This window comes from Carassius carassius, chromosome 37 (genome assembly GCF_963082965.1).
Source record: "Carassius carassius chromosome 37, fCarCar2.1, whole genome shotgun sequence".
NCBI classification, from domain to species: Eukaryota; Metazoa; Chordata; class Actinopteri; order Cypriniformes; family Cyprinidae; genus Carassius; species Carassius carassius.
Genome location: NC_081791.1, coordinates 6715077 through 6731190, shown reverse-complemented (window position 1 = coordinate 6731190; position 16114 = coordinate 6715077).

The window sequence follows — 16114 nt, the reverse complement described above, 5'->3', positions numbered from 1 at the left end:
GCAAAAATCTGATGGCTCAAGGCACTCAACAAGAACAAGAATAATAATAATAATAATAATAAATCATCAAAGAAAGAAAGAAATAGTGAATGAAGGGAGACACGTGTCTCACGATCAGGTAAGTAGCTTACATTCCGCGGTTGTATTGACTTGTTGAAAACCGTTCTCTTAAAATAACATTACAAAAGTTTGCCAGTGCTGACATGTAACGATTGCTATTAATATCGTGCAGACAAACAAAGCAAAGTAGTATTTAGTAAACAGATATACACAATAACATAAAAATGTTTTGTGAATCTAGTCAATGCACAACACTATATGGAAGCTTGATTTTGCCACTGGAAAAATAAAATAAATAAATAAGGTAACACATTTAAGGTAAAATTTTAAGAACTAATTCTCACAATTAACTAGCATGCATATTACTAGCACATGGGCTTTTAATGAATTATAAAGCTTACTAATGCCTTATTCTGCATGGTGATATTTTAGATCCCTTAATCCCACCACACACCCAAACTACCTTACTAACTATTAATAAGCAGTAAATTAGGAGTTATTGAGAAAAAAGTCATAGTTAATAGTTAGATAAGAGTGTGTATTGGAGTCCTTAGATGTGTCTCTTATCTTATTCAGTTCTTATCTTATTCAGTTCTAATAAGAGTCTTTCTGTTCCACAAAGAAACATTCACACATCCCCAATTTTTAATCAGAGTTTTTTTAAGAGCCAGGTGAAGCTACTGAAGAAACGTGGTCAGATTTATGACAGGTCAGAAACAGCCAATAACTCCAAGTGAGTGAGTGATTACAGCTTTACTATGAAGTTCTTTTATGACTGTGACACATGTCACGCTGTTTTTTTTTCAGTGATAAATGCGTGCACTTGCATGATGACATTTCCTGTAGCTCACGTGAAAACACTTGAAAGTGAAATGCCATTAACATGTGGAGTTTCTTTAGATAATGTTTAACTAGTTACCTAGAAAATAGTCCAGCATTTTTCACATGCCTTTGGTATAAAATGAGAAATAAAACTGTTTCCTTCTTGCTTATTTACCTATTTGTATTCAAATGCTATTTCGAGATAACTTGCATGCTGTAGTCAGTTTTAAGGTTAGTTGTATTAGTAATCTTTCTAGTATATCTTATATTTTATTTGTAAACTTTCTAGACTATTACTTTGGAAACTACATTTATCAGTGTGCTGTCTTAGTCGGCTTTCTAGTCTATTCTTTTGCTGACTCCTCATATGTTGCATGACAAGATGAATGAAGTTCCAGGCATAGTTTTCTTTTTCTCACCCTACATAACAGAGGCGCATATTCACAGCACACACTAAACTGTGCAGAAGTTCACTAACATCACAAACAGCTATTGTTCTGTTTCTAATCCTCGCTTGCACCTTTCTTCTGTTAGAGCCCTATACAGTTGCCTACTTGAGCTTTAAATCACATTTTAAAAATTAAACCCATCATGAATTTAGATCACATATCTATCAAAATGAAAATCAAATAGCTGCAGCTAAAGATTTCTCATCCAGTGAAGGATGCTCCCATTGCACCACATAGGAGAATAGTGAACCCACCAGCTCACTTGGCAGACAATGAGCTCAGTGGACCGATGTCTCATGGGTGCCCAACAAGCACACCAGAGCAGAAGAGGAGTCACATAGCGCCGTGGGTCATTACAGATCCACCTCACCCATCAGCCAAGCATCAGGAAATCCAGAGTGTCTTCTCATTGACCAGTGATACATCAGACAAACTCAGAGTGAAGAGTGCATTGTGATGTCAAGTAAAACAGCAGCCAGAGATCACATTCTTGTTGCAGCAGATGAAGCAAGAGAATGTAACACCTCATCAGGGGTCGGAGGAACTTAACTCAGAATAGAGAGTTCGACCCAAGCTAAACACTCCACCATGACCATCCCAATTCTCCTTCTCTTCAGCAGTCAGTCCTCAGGTTGTAACCGAGTCCAACTTTGATGGACGAGTTCCCTGACCTAAATGAACATTTGGGGCTTAATGAACATCACCTCCATTTGTGAGAGCATGAATTTTCAGCCCAGTTTGAAGACCAACCTAAACCCAATACTCCCTGCCACCTATCCAGTTTGAATACGCAACACTGGCTCAGGGACAGAGGAGACCTGCTCAGGCAGAGTACAGCTTTGGACCACCATGGTATCCATCCATGCAGGAGAAATCTTACAGAGGTCCGTCACCATTTATTCTATTATTGACATCCCTGACAGGGAAGTCTTTAGGCTTCATACAGATACATAGGTTCCTGTGATCAGTCAACACCATAAATGGTTCTTGGGCACACTTCAACCAATGCCTCCATTCACCCATGATTAGTTTGCATCCCTTGGTACTGTGACTTGCTGCCAGTGTGGATCCTACAAATCAATATAAATGAATATAATTACATTTACTAAGTTGACATTATTTATTTAGCTCTACTACATTGAATTAGTTGAGTTAACATAATTAGTTTTCAACTAATAACACTAGTAAAGCTGATAAAACATACCTCAACAATGAACCAAGAGAGGCTGTCAGCACTGGCACTAATTTGGATATGGAGCATTTGCTGTAGCTAAGAATCTTCAAAACTGTATCAGAGTAATAAATATGATTAAGCAATAAACTACACAACAAACTTTTTATTCCATATGGTTCAATCTACAGTAAATACCAATGTCAGTCCTTTAAGTTGGAATTGGAATTACGTTGTAAACGTTGTAAATCAGTTGTTTTGTGTTGGCTGTTAACATCTTTTTACTGATTTCCATTTCCTGTTAAACAGGTGGTGTCCTTCTTAAACACGAGACACTCAAATTTCTTATCTCCCAACTGGAAACAGAAGACGTCACATCCTGATTTCGTCACATACACAAGTGTCATGTCACCTGCTCAACACAAGAGGCCAGTGTAGTCTGATTTTCAACAGTCAATTACCACCTCATGTTATATCATATTATTTCCCCAGACTTTTCCATTCCATGACCCACCTAGTATAATCTATTTCAAAACCCACCAAAATATTTTTTGAAAATAAAGAAATAAAGTATTTAAGAAAAATAACCATTTTATTTTATAGTACAACTGTCAAATTTCACTACTAATATATACGTTTTAATTTCTTTGTTTACAGAGGTTAAAATATGAAACATGTCCATAAAAACAAATGAAACAGATGTCTCATTTTAAATAAACACTAAAAACCGAGATGACAAATTTACTTCAGTCAGAAATGTATTTTTGCAATGGTTAAATAAATGTTCAGCAATGTCTTCAAAAGATTTTTGAACTTTGGAACTTTTTTTATTTCTCTAGAGATGATATGGCAAGGAAATAATGCTAATTTTGTTTACATTTTGTTATGTTTAAATGTTATAGTGTTACAATTAGCCCTGCGTTTGTATGGAGTTTCTTTTATGTCTCTTTTATTTAATCAAACATCCTGTGTTTGACAGTAAAACTAATTATTTTGAAATTAAAAATTAAAAGATTGAAAAAAAAAAAAACGTCTTATTTTCTTTGTGCACTATAAACACTTTTCATTACGAAATGCTCAAATGTTGCTCTCTTTTCTGACAACTGTTTTGTGAATCTAAAACTGAAAATTGCTTGTGAGTGAGCGGTCAGTGGGCAGTCTTTACCCACCAGGATGAAAGGAATTTTTGTATTGGTCACTCTTGAATGAAGTCACAGGTTGACCACGCCCACTACGTTTCACCGCAATCGTTCTTCATGTCCGTGGGTTTAAGCGACCCCCAATAACGTACAGAAGTTCTAAGCGGCCATGCATTATTATTTTTTTCTTCTTGTTTTCTCGTTATAACAACTTAATTTTCTCATTATCTCGACAAAACAAACATTTTCTTGTTATAACTTAATTTTCTCGTTATCTCAACATAAAAAAGTTGTTTTCTCGTTATAAAAACTACATTTTCTCGTTATCTCGACATAACAAAAGTTGTTTTCTCATTATAACGACTTAATTTTCTCGTTATCTCAACATAACAAAAGTTGTTTTTTCGTTATAAGGCCTTAATTTTCTCGTTATCTCAACATACCAAAAGTTGTTTTCTCGTTATAAAAACTAAATTTTCTCGTTATCTCGACATACCAAAAGTTGTTTTCTCGTTATAAAAACTAAATTTTCTCGTTATCTCAACATACCAAAAGTTGTTTTCTCGTTATAACGACTTAATTTTCTCGTTATCTCAACATAACAAAAGTTGTTTTCTCGTTATAACGACTTAATTTTCTCGTTATATCGACATAACGGAAGTTTTTTTTTACTATGATTGTTTGTTCTACTGTTGCTATAGTAACAAACTCACATCTGAACTTTGACACACATCTGATGGACAAAGTGTGCTCTTACTGTAGCATATATTTCAGCAAATTTTGCTTCTCCTTGTAATACATCTACCATACATAAATAAAGGCTGATCAATCACTGTTGATATTTCCAGAGAGAGTACACCAAACTTTTTGTTTTTGTTTTGGTCAAAACAACACCACAAACACAGGCTGAGTTCCTTCAGAAGGATGCAGAACTATTCTAAGATCTTTTAGAGTTAGAGCTGCTTGGATTAAACTCAATTTTAATTTTCCCTTTATTTGAAATATAATTATTTATAATTTGTCATTTTTAGTAGTCATTATATGCTGTGACAGATATCATGTGCGTTACAAGCTGCTGTTTGAAAAGAGTGTTCATGTGTAGTGTGTGTGTGTGTGTATGTGTGCAGAAAGATTACAATACTAGAACATCACTGATTTAAATTAGCCTATACACTTTACAAATAAATCACATTTCTTATCAACATGTTTAACAATAAAGATTAATAATAAGGAAAAGAGGCACATAGCAAACAGCCTACGCTGTTAAATCCCGTCCTACTGTAGATAAACAGAACATCTCCGCTTATTAACTAACAATCATGTACCTCAAAGAGCAACACATAAAGATACAAGTCCAAACAGAATACAGTGACGTCAACCTTGGTTTTGATAAGCAGTTATTTTGACACAGAACATGTTGGTGAAACTCATGCATTTAGCAAGAACTTAATACACAAAATAATCGTATTGAATCAAGCATTTAACATTTATGAATGAATTAAATGTCAGTAATGAACAATAATGCACATATTATAGCGATCACAAGGCAGGTCCTATTCTATCCCAAACGCATACAATAAAGTGGATATACAGTATACAACACCCCATCAGTTATATTTAGGTCTATAGTGCCACCTGTTGGCACAGTTTTGTAACTTCATAGATAACAACTGTCATGATCATTAGCTGGAGTGCCCATAAATTCCAATAGAGGGCACTCCTGCCTCATTCCTGGGACTGATTGCACACACACACACACCTGCATCTAATTACACACACACACCTGCAGCTAATACACACACACACACACATTTAAGCAGCATAATCACTCTCAGTCTTGGCAAAGTCTTGTTTAGCCGTCTAGCATTTACGAGCGTTTTCCCTGTGTTTGTTCTTCCCGTGTCTGATTTTGGGTAGAATATACCACCTTTGATTCTCTGCTGCCTGCCCCGACCTCTGCTTGTGACTGTTATTGATTCTCAGTGGTGTCAAAAGTATTGACATTCATTTCTCAAGTAGAAGTATAGATACTAGGGTTTAAAAAGACTTTTGTAGAAGTTGAAGTATCAACTCAAGCTTTTTACTCAAGTAAAAGTGTAAAAGTACTGGTTTAAAAAACTACTTAAAGTATAAAAGTAAAAGTAATGTAAGGAAAAAAATGGCATTAAGAAAAAAAGCTCAGGCTGCGCCACAGGGGCCTATTGTGCACTACCCCACCCCCTTAAAAAAAAAAAAAACATTTCTAAAGGCCATAGGCCATAATGACTATAATGTTATATTAAAATGTTCATGTTGAAAAATTTGGGATGGACTAGGCTACCTCTTTCAGCCGCATATATGCCCATTGAAAATGAACGCACTTTAGTACAATGCAAATACATTAAAGAACTACAGATATGATGACTAGTTGCCTATAAGTATTGTAATGGTGCAAAAGTCAAACTTCAGAGACATGTCATCAATAACCTTTAATGGAATGTAAATGTACACCCAAACTTAGCTGCAGGAATCTGCGAGGGCCATGGACAAGAACATTGGTGTACCCAGGGCAGGCTTCATAACTGTCTATTTACAATAAAAAAAAAAAAAAAAATCAAAATAATCAAAAACTAAAAATGAAAAATAACTCATAATCCTGATACCTTCTTGATCGATAGCTTCCTGTATTCGGTAAATACGTCTGCTATGACCAGTGTGTGTGTGTGTGTGTGTGTGTGTGTGTTTGTGTCGGGGGTGGGGTAAAGAGTTACAAAGTTGGTATAGCCTACTTATCACAACATTGTCACTCGTGTCGTCAATCGCAAACGATAATTTATTAAAACGTCCCGCTACCAAATTACCTACAGTATCTTAATTTGTGGAGGATGAAGAGAAAGCATCCATTTGTTAAATGAGCCAGTAGTGAGAAGTAATAACTTTTAAGTAGGGTCCAGTGCCTTTTTGATACTTTTAAAACGTTACCAGTACCTAAACGGCGCCTGAACCGATACTTTAAAAAAAGAGCCACAAAAAAAAAGTAAACATTAAAGTTGTGCTTCCCTTAATCTAAGGCTAATAAATGTATTTCACAATCTGGGTCATTATTTAATACAAAACCACACATAATGTTTCTACTGTATCCCTGTCCATCACTCTGATATTTAGTTAAGATGAGTGCTGTCTGTCACAGTCTTTAATCAGTTCTGTGAATTACTGTATGGTCTTTCTTTATAAAGTAGCAACAATGTCATTTGTAAAGTACAGTACTGTGCAAAAGTCTTAGGCACATTAGTATTTTCACCCCAAAAAAGGGTTTTAAGCCAATTATTTATATCTTTTGCTGTAGTGTTTCCATTGGAAATATCGGTTTGCCATTAATTTTAATAATAATCTTGTGCGATTTTGAATGCACAGGCAGTCTGACAACGGCAAAATGAATGTTTGGAATTGGTATTTTAATTGGAATGGAAACTGGTATTTTATACTGACACACTAGCAAAATATATAAATAACTGGCCGAACACCATTCTTTTGGGTGAAAATACTAACGTGCCTAAGACTTTTGCACAGTAGCTAGTGTATGTATAAAGTACGTATGATTAAAGTAAGTATATTTAAATAAGTGCAGGTGCGATATTTATATATGTTTATACTTCTCTTCCAACCACAATCAAATTCACTCCATCTGAATGGCGCGATTTATCTGGATAGGTTTTTTTTTTTTTTTTGAATGATGACAAGCCGGAATGAAAACAAGCTGAAATGAAATAGCAGTAACGAAGTTTTTAAAGCATTACATGGCCTAGCGTGTATGTACCAAAGTATGTTCCTGACATTTGTGATCCTGGACCACAAAACCAGTCTTAAGTGTAAATTTTTTTAAATTTGAAATGGTACATTGTTGTTAAATGATGTATACATCGGACAATATTTGGCCGAGATACAACTATTTAAAAAAAAACTGGAATCTGAGGGTGCAAAATATCTAAATACTGAGAAGATCGTCTTTGAAGTTGTCCATATTAATTCTTAACAATGCATATTACTATGCACTGATACCACTTTATTCAGTACTCGCCCGATACGATACTTTTATTTTTGGTACTTGCCGATACCAAGTACAGATACCGATATTTTTATTGCATTCATACATTTTTTACATATTGGGTACAGAAATCAAAAGAGTATGTATAATGTTAACATAATTTGTTAAACAGATACAGTCAAACCAAAATGTATTCAGATACCTTCAACATTTCACATTGTCACAGTTTATTTACTAGTGTAGAAGATTGTAATAAAATATGACCAGAACTCAGAATTAAACTGACAGAACAAATTAATCTTGATAATGTTAGATGACTTTGACAGAAAGGTATTGTAAGGAATCCTTAACTGGACTGCTATTTTCCTCCTGGTCGGCAGGTGGCGACCCTCACCAGATTCCTGCTGAACACTACCACTCATTATGCCTGATGCATCACACCTGTGTCTTGCCCTATTTAAGTGTGTTTGTGCCATGCCTTATTGTTCAGTCTTGAGCCTATGTTACCTGTTGCAAGTTTAAGTTTAAGTCTTTGGACCCTTGTGTCTATTTTTCTCTGTACTGTTTTTTGGAAGCACGGCTTCTCTTGTTTTGTTGCACCTTTTATTAGAAAAGCTTTGTCTTGTTGAAGACCCACGACTCCTGGCCATTTGATCATCCCTGCTCTTAGATTCATTTAGTGGGGAGTTAGCTCAATCCATTAACTCAGTGACTTTGGACCCAACAGACCCGGGTTCAATTCCCACCTAGAACAGCCCGGTTACAGCAAGACTGAACCAGAAGACATGAATCCAGCGGAGGAGAGTCCACCCCCATCTAATGTGGATTGTATTCTGTCTGCCATATCGGAAAACCCAGTGATCTTGAGGATCCCATGCAGCTGGGTCGAACCAGATTAACCCAGACAGAAAGGGATAGACGGATGAGGGAGTGACGCTGTCTGTACTATGGAAAGTCTGGCCATTTCCGCTCCAACTGTCCTGAATTGTCGGGAAAAGCCAGTTCTCATCCAGGAAAGGGGGAACTGGAACGAGAGAAGATATCTTCCCTCATCCTACAACCTCTGGAGTTACTATCCAAGGCACCATCTTCCACAACAACCAGAATCACCAGCTTGGTGCTTTCATCGACTCTGGGGCTGCTGGGAACTTTTTGGACCTTGATGTAGCCAGACTTTTGGGCATTCCTTCCATGCTCCTTCAGAAGCCTCTAACCATCACAGCTCTCGACGGCAGACCGCTGGGGTCGGGACAGGTTAGTCACTGCACTTCGTTTATTCAATTTGAAGTCGAGGGTCACAAGGAACTAATACAGTTTTTTCTTATCCAGTTACCAGAACTCCCCTTAGTTCTTGGATTTCCATGGCTAACTTGTCACAACCCAAATATTGACTGGTCTAGAGGCGTAGTTAAAGGTTGGGGAACTAACTGTTGTGTTTCTGCTCTTTCTTTTTGCCGTTCTACTGAGAAACTGGAGGTATACCCAGAGCCAATGTCGACACTATCCAGGTGCCCTGCCAATCTCAATCCAGACAGGTCTGATACTCAAGAGCTACCTGTATCTCGGTTTAAATCTGCCACCGCGAAGTGCCCAGCATTTCACCCTGAGTCGCCTCAAGTTCCCCAGGCCACGGATGCACTGCAGCTTCCCATTTCGAAGACCCAGAGTATTATGCCTCCTGTGTGTCTCCCTGATCTGTCCAGAGTTCCTCCAGAGTATGCTGACCTCAAGGAAGTCTTCAGCAAGTCCCGAGCCACCTCCCTTCCCCCCCACAGACCATATGACTGTGCCATAGACTTGGTTCCTGGAGCATGCCCACCGCGGGGTAGGCTTTACTCTCTCTCTGCCCCTGAGAGGACCGCCATGGAGAAGTACCTCAAGGAAGCCTTGGATAATGGTTTTATTCGTACTTCAACCTCACCTGCTGGAGCGGGGTTTTTCTTTGTTGAGAAGAAGGATGGTGACCTCAGGCCTTGCATCGACTACAGGGGTCTCAACCGCATCACCATTAAGAATCGCTACCCCCTGCCCCTGATGACCTCTGCATTTGAGATCCTGCAAGGTGCCACTATATTCACTAAATTATATCTCTGAAATGCCTACCATCTGGTCAGGATTCGAGAAGGGGACGAGTGGAAGACTGCTTTCAACACCCCGACAGGCAACTATGAGTACAGGGTAATGCCCTTTGGCCTGGTCAATGCCCCAGCTGTCTTCCAGGCGCTGATTAATGATGTCTTGCGGGAGATGCTGAACAAGTTCGTTTTTGTCTACCTTGACGATATCCTTATTTTCTCACGCAACTATCAAGAACACATTAAATATGTTCGACAGGTCCTGTCCCAGTTACTTAAACACAGCCTCTTCGTCAAGTTGGAAAAGAGTGAATTTCATGTGTCTTCAACCCCATTTCTTGGCTTCATCATTTCCAAGGACAACATCCAGATGGATCCTGGCAAGGTGCGAGCAGTGCAGGAATGGCCTCAATCTAATTCCGTGAAGCAGGTACAACGTTTTCTTGGGTTTGCAAACTTTTATAGAAGATTTATTAGAAACTTAAGCTCTGTGGCAGAATCTCTCTCCGCACTCACCAAGAAGTCTGCCCGACCACTCATGTGGACTGAGAAGGCCAATCAAGCTTTTAACAAGCTGAAGAGACTCTTTACATCTGCCCCTATCTTAACCCTTCCAGACCCAGAGTTGCCCTTTGTGGTGGAGGTTGACGCTTCTGATGTAGGGGTAGGGGCAGTCTTGTCCCAGAGAGCCAGGATTGACAACAGGCTTCACCCATGCGCCTATCTGTCTCAACGACTAACCGCAGCAGAGAAGAATTATGATATTGGAAACCGAGAGCTGTTGGCAGTAAAGGTGGCATTGGAGGAGTGGAGGCATTGGTTGGAAGGGGCCAAGCACCCATTCCTCATCTGGACAGACCACAGAAACCTAACCTACATTCGGGAGGCCAAGAGACTGAATTCCCGCCAAGCACGCTGGGCACTGTTTTTTAACCGGTTTGACTTTGTTCTTTCTTACCGCCCAGGTTCCAAGAATTCAAAACCAGATGCACTTTCGAGGCAGTTTGACTCCCCAGAAGAGGAGGCCAGACCAGAACCCATCCTTCCCACCACCAAGATAATAGCAGCTATCCAGTGGGGCATTGAGGCTGCCATTAAGAAGGCCCAACGGCATCAGTCAGATCCAGGTAATGGTCCACCAGGACGTCTTTTTGTCCCTAACCGCCTACGTTCTGATGTGTTGCAGTGGGCACATGCATCCCTCCCCTCTGGTCATCCTGGGTCCTCTAGAACTTGCAAGCTCATCCAGAGGAGATTTTGGTGGCCAAAGTTGCAAAGGGACGTCCGTGATTTTGTCGCCGCTTGCACGGTGTGTGCCCAGAACAAGGAGCTCAGAACCCGCCCTCAAGGACTACTGCATCCTCTACCTATCCCTAAACATCCTTGGTCACACATATCTCTGGACTATGTCACAGGTCTGCCTGAATCCCAAGGTAATACTGTCATTCTTGTGGTGGTGGATAGATTTTCTAAAGCCTGTCACCTCCTGCCATTGCCCAAACTTCCCACAGCTAGCCAGACAGCAGAGCTCCTAATGCAGCATGTGTTCAGGATTCATGGCTTCCCCCAGGATATTGTCTCCGATAGAGGTTCCCAGTTCACCTCCCGGTTCTGGAAGGCTTTTGGCCGTCTCATTGGATCTGACATCAGTCTGTCATCTGGTTTTCACCCCCAGTCTAATGGGCAGACAGAGAGGGTGAATCAGGAGATAGAGAAGACTTTGAGATGTTTGGCAGCAGACAATCAGACCACTTGGAGCTCTTGATTAATCTGGGCAGAGTTTGCACATAATACTCTCTACAATTCTTCCTTAGGCATGTCCCCTTTTGAGTGCCAGTACGGTTTCCCTCCCATTTTGTTCCCTGGACAGGAGCCAGAGGTTTGTGTCCCTGCTGCTGCTCAACTAGTTCGCCGTTGTCAACAGGCTTGGAAGAAGGCCCGGGGAGCTTTACTGAAGGCCACTCAACAACAGCGGAGGCAGGCGAACAGGCATCGGAGGTTGGGACCAGTGCTTCGTCCAGGTCAGACGGTGTGGCTTGTAACCAGAGATCTGCCTCTGCGGGTGGAATCTCGCAAACTGGCGTCACGTTATATTGGTCCTTTTAAGATCTTCAGGAAGATAAATCCAGTAGCTTACCGCCTACAGCTGCCCAGGTCCATGAGGATTCACCCAACGTTTCATGTCTCTCGGCTAAAGCCTGTTGTTTGTTCTTCTCTGTCCCCAGCTCACAAGACTGCCCCAGCTGCCCGTATTGTCGATGGACAACCAGCTTACACTGTGCGTAGGTTGGTGGATTCTCGTCAGGTCCGAGGAAAAGTACAGTATTTGGTCGACTGGGAGGGTTACGGCTCAGAGGAGCGCTCATGGGTGCCTGCTCGAGACATTCTGGACCCTACGCTCATTGCGGATTTTCGTCGCACCCAAAGACTCCACCAAGTGAACGTCAGGAGCCGTTCTTAGAGGGGGGACTCCTGTAAGGAATCCTTAACTGGACTGCTATTTTCCTCCTGGTCGGCAGGTGGCGACCCTCACAAGATTCCTGCTGAACACTACCACTCATTATGCCTGATGCATCACACATGTGTCTTGCCCTATTTAAGTGTGTTTGTGCCATGCCTTATTGTTCAGTCTTGAGCCTATGTTACCTGTTGCAAGCTAAATCTGTTAAAGTTTAAGTTTAAGTCTTTGGACCCTTGTGTCTATTTTTCTTTGTACTGTTTTTTGGAAGCACGGCTTCTCTTGTTTTGTTGCACCTTTTATTAGTAAAGCTTTGTCTTGTTGAAGACCCACGACTCCTGGCCATTTGATCATCCCTGCTCTTGGATTCCTTTAGTGGGGAGTTAGCTCAATCCATTAACTCAGTGACTTCGGACCCAACAGACCCGGGCTCAATCCCCCCTAGAACAGCCTGGTTACAGGTATGTAATGGATTACGATTGACCAAAAAATATTCAGACAGTGACAGTATTTACACAACTATCAATACTTAGTTGGGCAACACTTGGCCTTAATGACTGCCTGTAGTCTCCTGGGCATGCTGTCATCGAAGTTCATACAAACCTGAACTTAAACTTTTTTCCCCAGACTTGGTCTGAATAATTTTTGTTCCCAAATTTGTATCAGTTTTACTGGCAGTCCACTATTTGAAGAATTGTTCAGGTATAATTTGTAACAGTTTACTTTATTTTGCTATCCTCACTTACATAAATGAACTAGTGTCCTCCACCCACTAGTAAAAAAAATATATAAAAAGTTATATCTGGTCTCTGAATAATTTTTGGTGTGACTGTATATCATTCAGTTATTTTCACACTTAATTATGCCCATTAAAATCTATTTTACAAGTTGAGTAAGTTAAGTAGAGTGAACATCAAAGATCAAACAACAGAAGTGTGCGAGCGTGCTCTCTCTCTCTCTCTCTCTCTCTCTCTGTAAGTAACTTGTGCATTGTTTTACTCAGGGCCGCTGCTGGCCAAATGGGTGCCTTAAGCACTACTAAAAACTACTATGGGGTAAAAATAGATCTTTAATTAAATATATATATATATATATATATATATATATATATATATTACAATTGCAGCTCTTGACAGTTATCTATGGCTATGACTTTATTAATACAGTTGTGTAATTGATTTTATAGTCACAAGCATAAAAAAACATACAAAAGAAAATTAAGCAGTTTTACTATAATAAAACTTTGGTTTATTTTTTTAAGGGTTGTGATGTCCACATGTTTTTGCTTGAAAATGATGCATGGGCTTCGTTTTTACCTTTAACCAATGATTTACAAATGCATTACAAATGTATAAGGTGTGCATTGTAGTTGACACCTAAATGAATACATTACAATTGTTTTTATGACTGTAAATTCTTTCTCCTCAAATTTACATATGATTTACAGATTTTATTAAATTTTTTTTTTATTTTATTTTAAGAAATATAAAAAATGTAAAAGGTGTTTTTATAGTTGACACCTAGATAAACATTTACAGTTAACTTTTATGAATATATAAAAGATTACAATATAATATGAAACATTACAATATACATTTCTGTAATCTATATAGCCTACCAGTCAACCGATTTTGAACAGTAAGATATTTCATGTTTTTAAAGAAGTCTCTTCTGCTCACCAAGCCTGCATTTTTTTTATCCAAAGTACAGCAAAAACAGTAATATTGTGAAATATTTTTGCTATTTATAATAATTGTTTTCTATTGGAATATATTTAACATTTTAATTTATTCCTGTGATCAAAGGTGAGTTTTCTGCATAATTACTCAAATCCAATCCAAAGATCAGCATTTATCTGAAATAAAATAAAAACTTTTGCAACATTAGACACTACCTGTATATCATTCAAAAGCTTAGAGTCAGAGTAATTTACATTTTTTGGAAAATAAATTATAGAAATGAATACTTTTATTTAGCAAGGATTCTTTAAAATGATCAAAAGGGATGGTAAAGACAAAAAAAAAAAAGATTTTACAAAAGATTTCTATTTCGGATATATTTTCTATTCATCAAAGAAACCTGAAAAATTCTACTCTGTTTCTAATTCTAGCTGTTTTCAACATTATCATAAGTGTTGTTTGATGATGGACCATCACCTTCAACTCAACCTTGCCAAGACAGAACTGCTTGTGATTCCAGCACACCCATCGTTTCATCACAATTTCACCATCAAGTTAGGCACATCAACCATAACTCCTTCAAAAACAGCCAGAAGCCTTGGAGTTATGATTGATGATCAGCTGATTTTCTCAGACCACATTGCTAAAACTGTCCGATCCTGCAGATTTGCTTTATTCAACATCAAGAAGATCAAGCCCTTTCTTTCGGAACATGCTGCACAACTCCTTGTTCAAGCTCTTGTCCTGTCCAGGCTGGACTATTGCAATGCCCTCTTGGCAGGTCTTCCAGCCAGTTCTATCAAACCTGTACAATTAATCCAGAACGCGGCAGCAAGATACATTTTTAATGAGCCAAAAAGAATACACGTCACACCTCTGTTTATCAATTTGCATTGGCTTCCAATAGCTGCTTGCATAAAATTCAAGGCCTTGATGTTTGCCTACAAAACTACCACTGGCTCTGCACCCATTTACCTAAATGTGTTACTTCAGACTTATGTGCCCTCTAGAAGCTTGCGTTCTGCAAATGAACGTCGCTTGATTGTGCCATCCCAAAGCAGCACAGTCACTTTTACGGACTTTTAAATTAAATGTTCCCTCCTGGTGGAATGACCTCCCTGAGTAGCTGAGTCCTTAGCCATCTTCAAGAATCGGCTTAAAACCCATCTCTTCCATCTTTATTTGACCCTCTAACTTTAACACTTACTATTCTAATTCTATTCTTAAAAAAAATCCAACTACCTTTCTAATCTTTTTGTATTTTATTTTATTTTATTTTCATTTATTATGCAATTGTATGTGTGTGTGTATGTGTAAAGATCTCTAACACTAGCTTGCTCTATTCTTTTTTTATTCTATCTGTTTTCTTTTTATTATATTATTTAAAAGCCCTTGCTATGCACTTCCTGTTTGTTGTTGGCGGCTGTACTGCGTTTGAGCTCCGTCACTATATTCTTTTCATTGACTATTTTTAACTCAAAAATCAATTTTATACATCATCGTTTCCGTTTATATAACGTGTGAATATATCCTCTATTGTATTCTACAACAAAAACAATCAGAGCGCCTCGCTATCACTAGTTTTATTTTGATCTCCCGGGTCCGCTATTAGATTTTAGCCCATTAGCATCAGCGGCGTGGTTGCAGCTAACTGCGCTTACATTGCTAATACTCTATTCACACACATTACCACTGCTGTACTCACTGTTACTTGCTTTAATGGCGGATGAATGTCTCCACTCTGTGCAGCTCGAGCTCGAGGCCGTGGGAAAGCAGATTCGCGACCTGGAGGTGAGGCAGGCCCAGCTGAGAGAGCGGAGAACCGCGCTGGAATCATCCCGGGCTGACGCTCACAAGTCCGGGGTAAGTATACAGCGATCTGCTAACAGTCCCACCACGTCTACTCCGTGTGTTTCTCTGCACAGGCCCGGTGCACCCAGGACGCGATCTTCCCAGATGTCCTTCACTGCGACGCCGGGACACCACGGACCCTGGGTGCATCCACAGCGGAGGACGCGAGCCGGGTCCCGGGCGACGACTTCTCCCCCTCCTGCCTTCGACATCTCCATCCGGAACCGCTTCGCTCCCCTCCGCGAGACAGGACGCGACGCTGTGATCATCGGAGACTCCATCGTCCGACACGTAAGTGCTACGTTAGCCAAAGGTAAAGTGCACACTCATTGTTTGCCTGGTGCTCGTGTTCTCGATGTTTCTGCACAGATACCCGCGATCCTGAA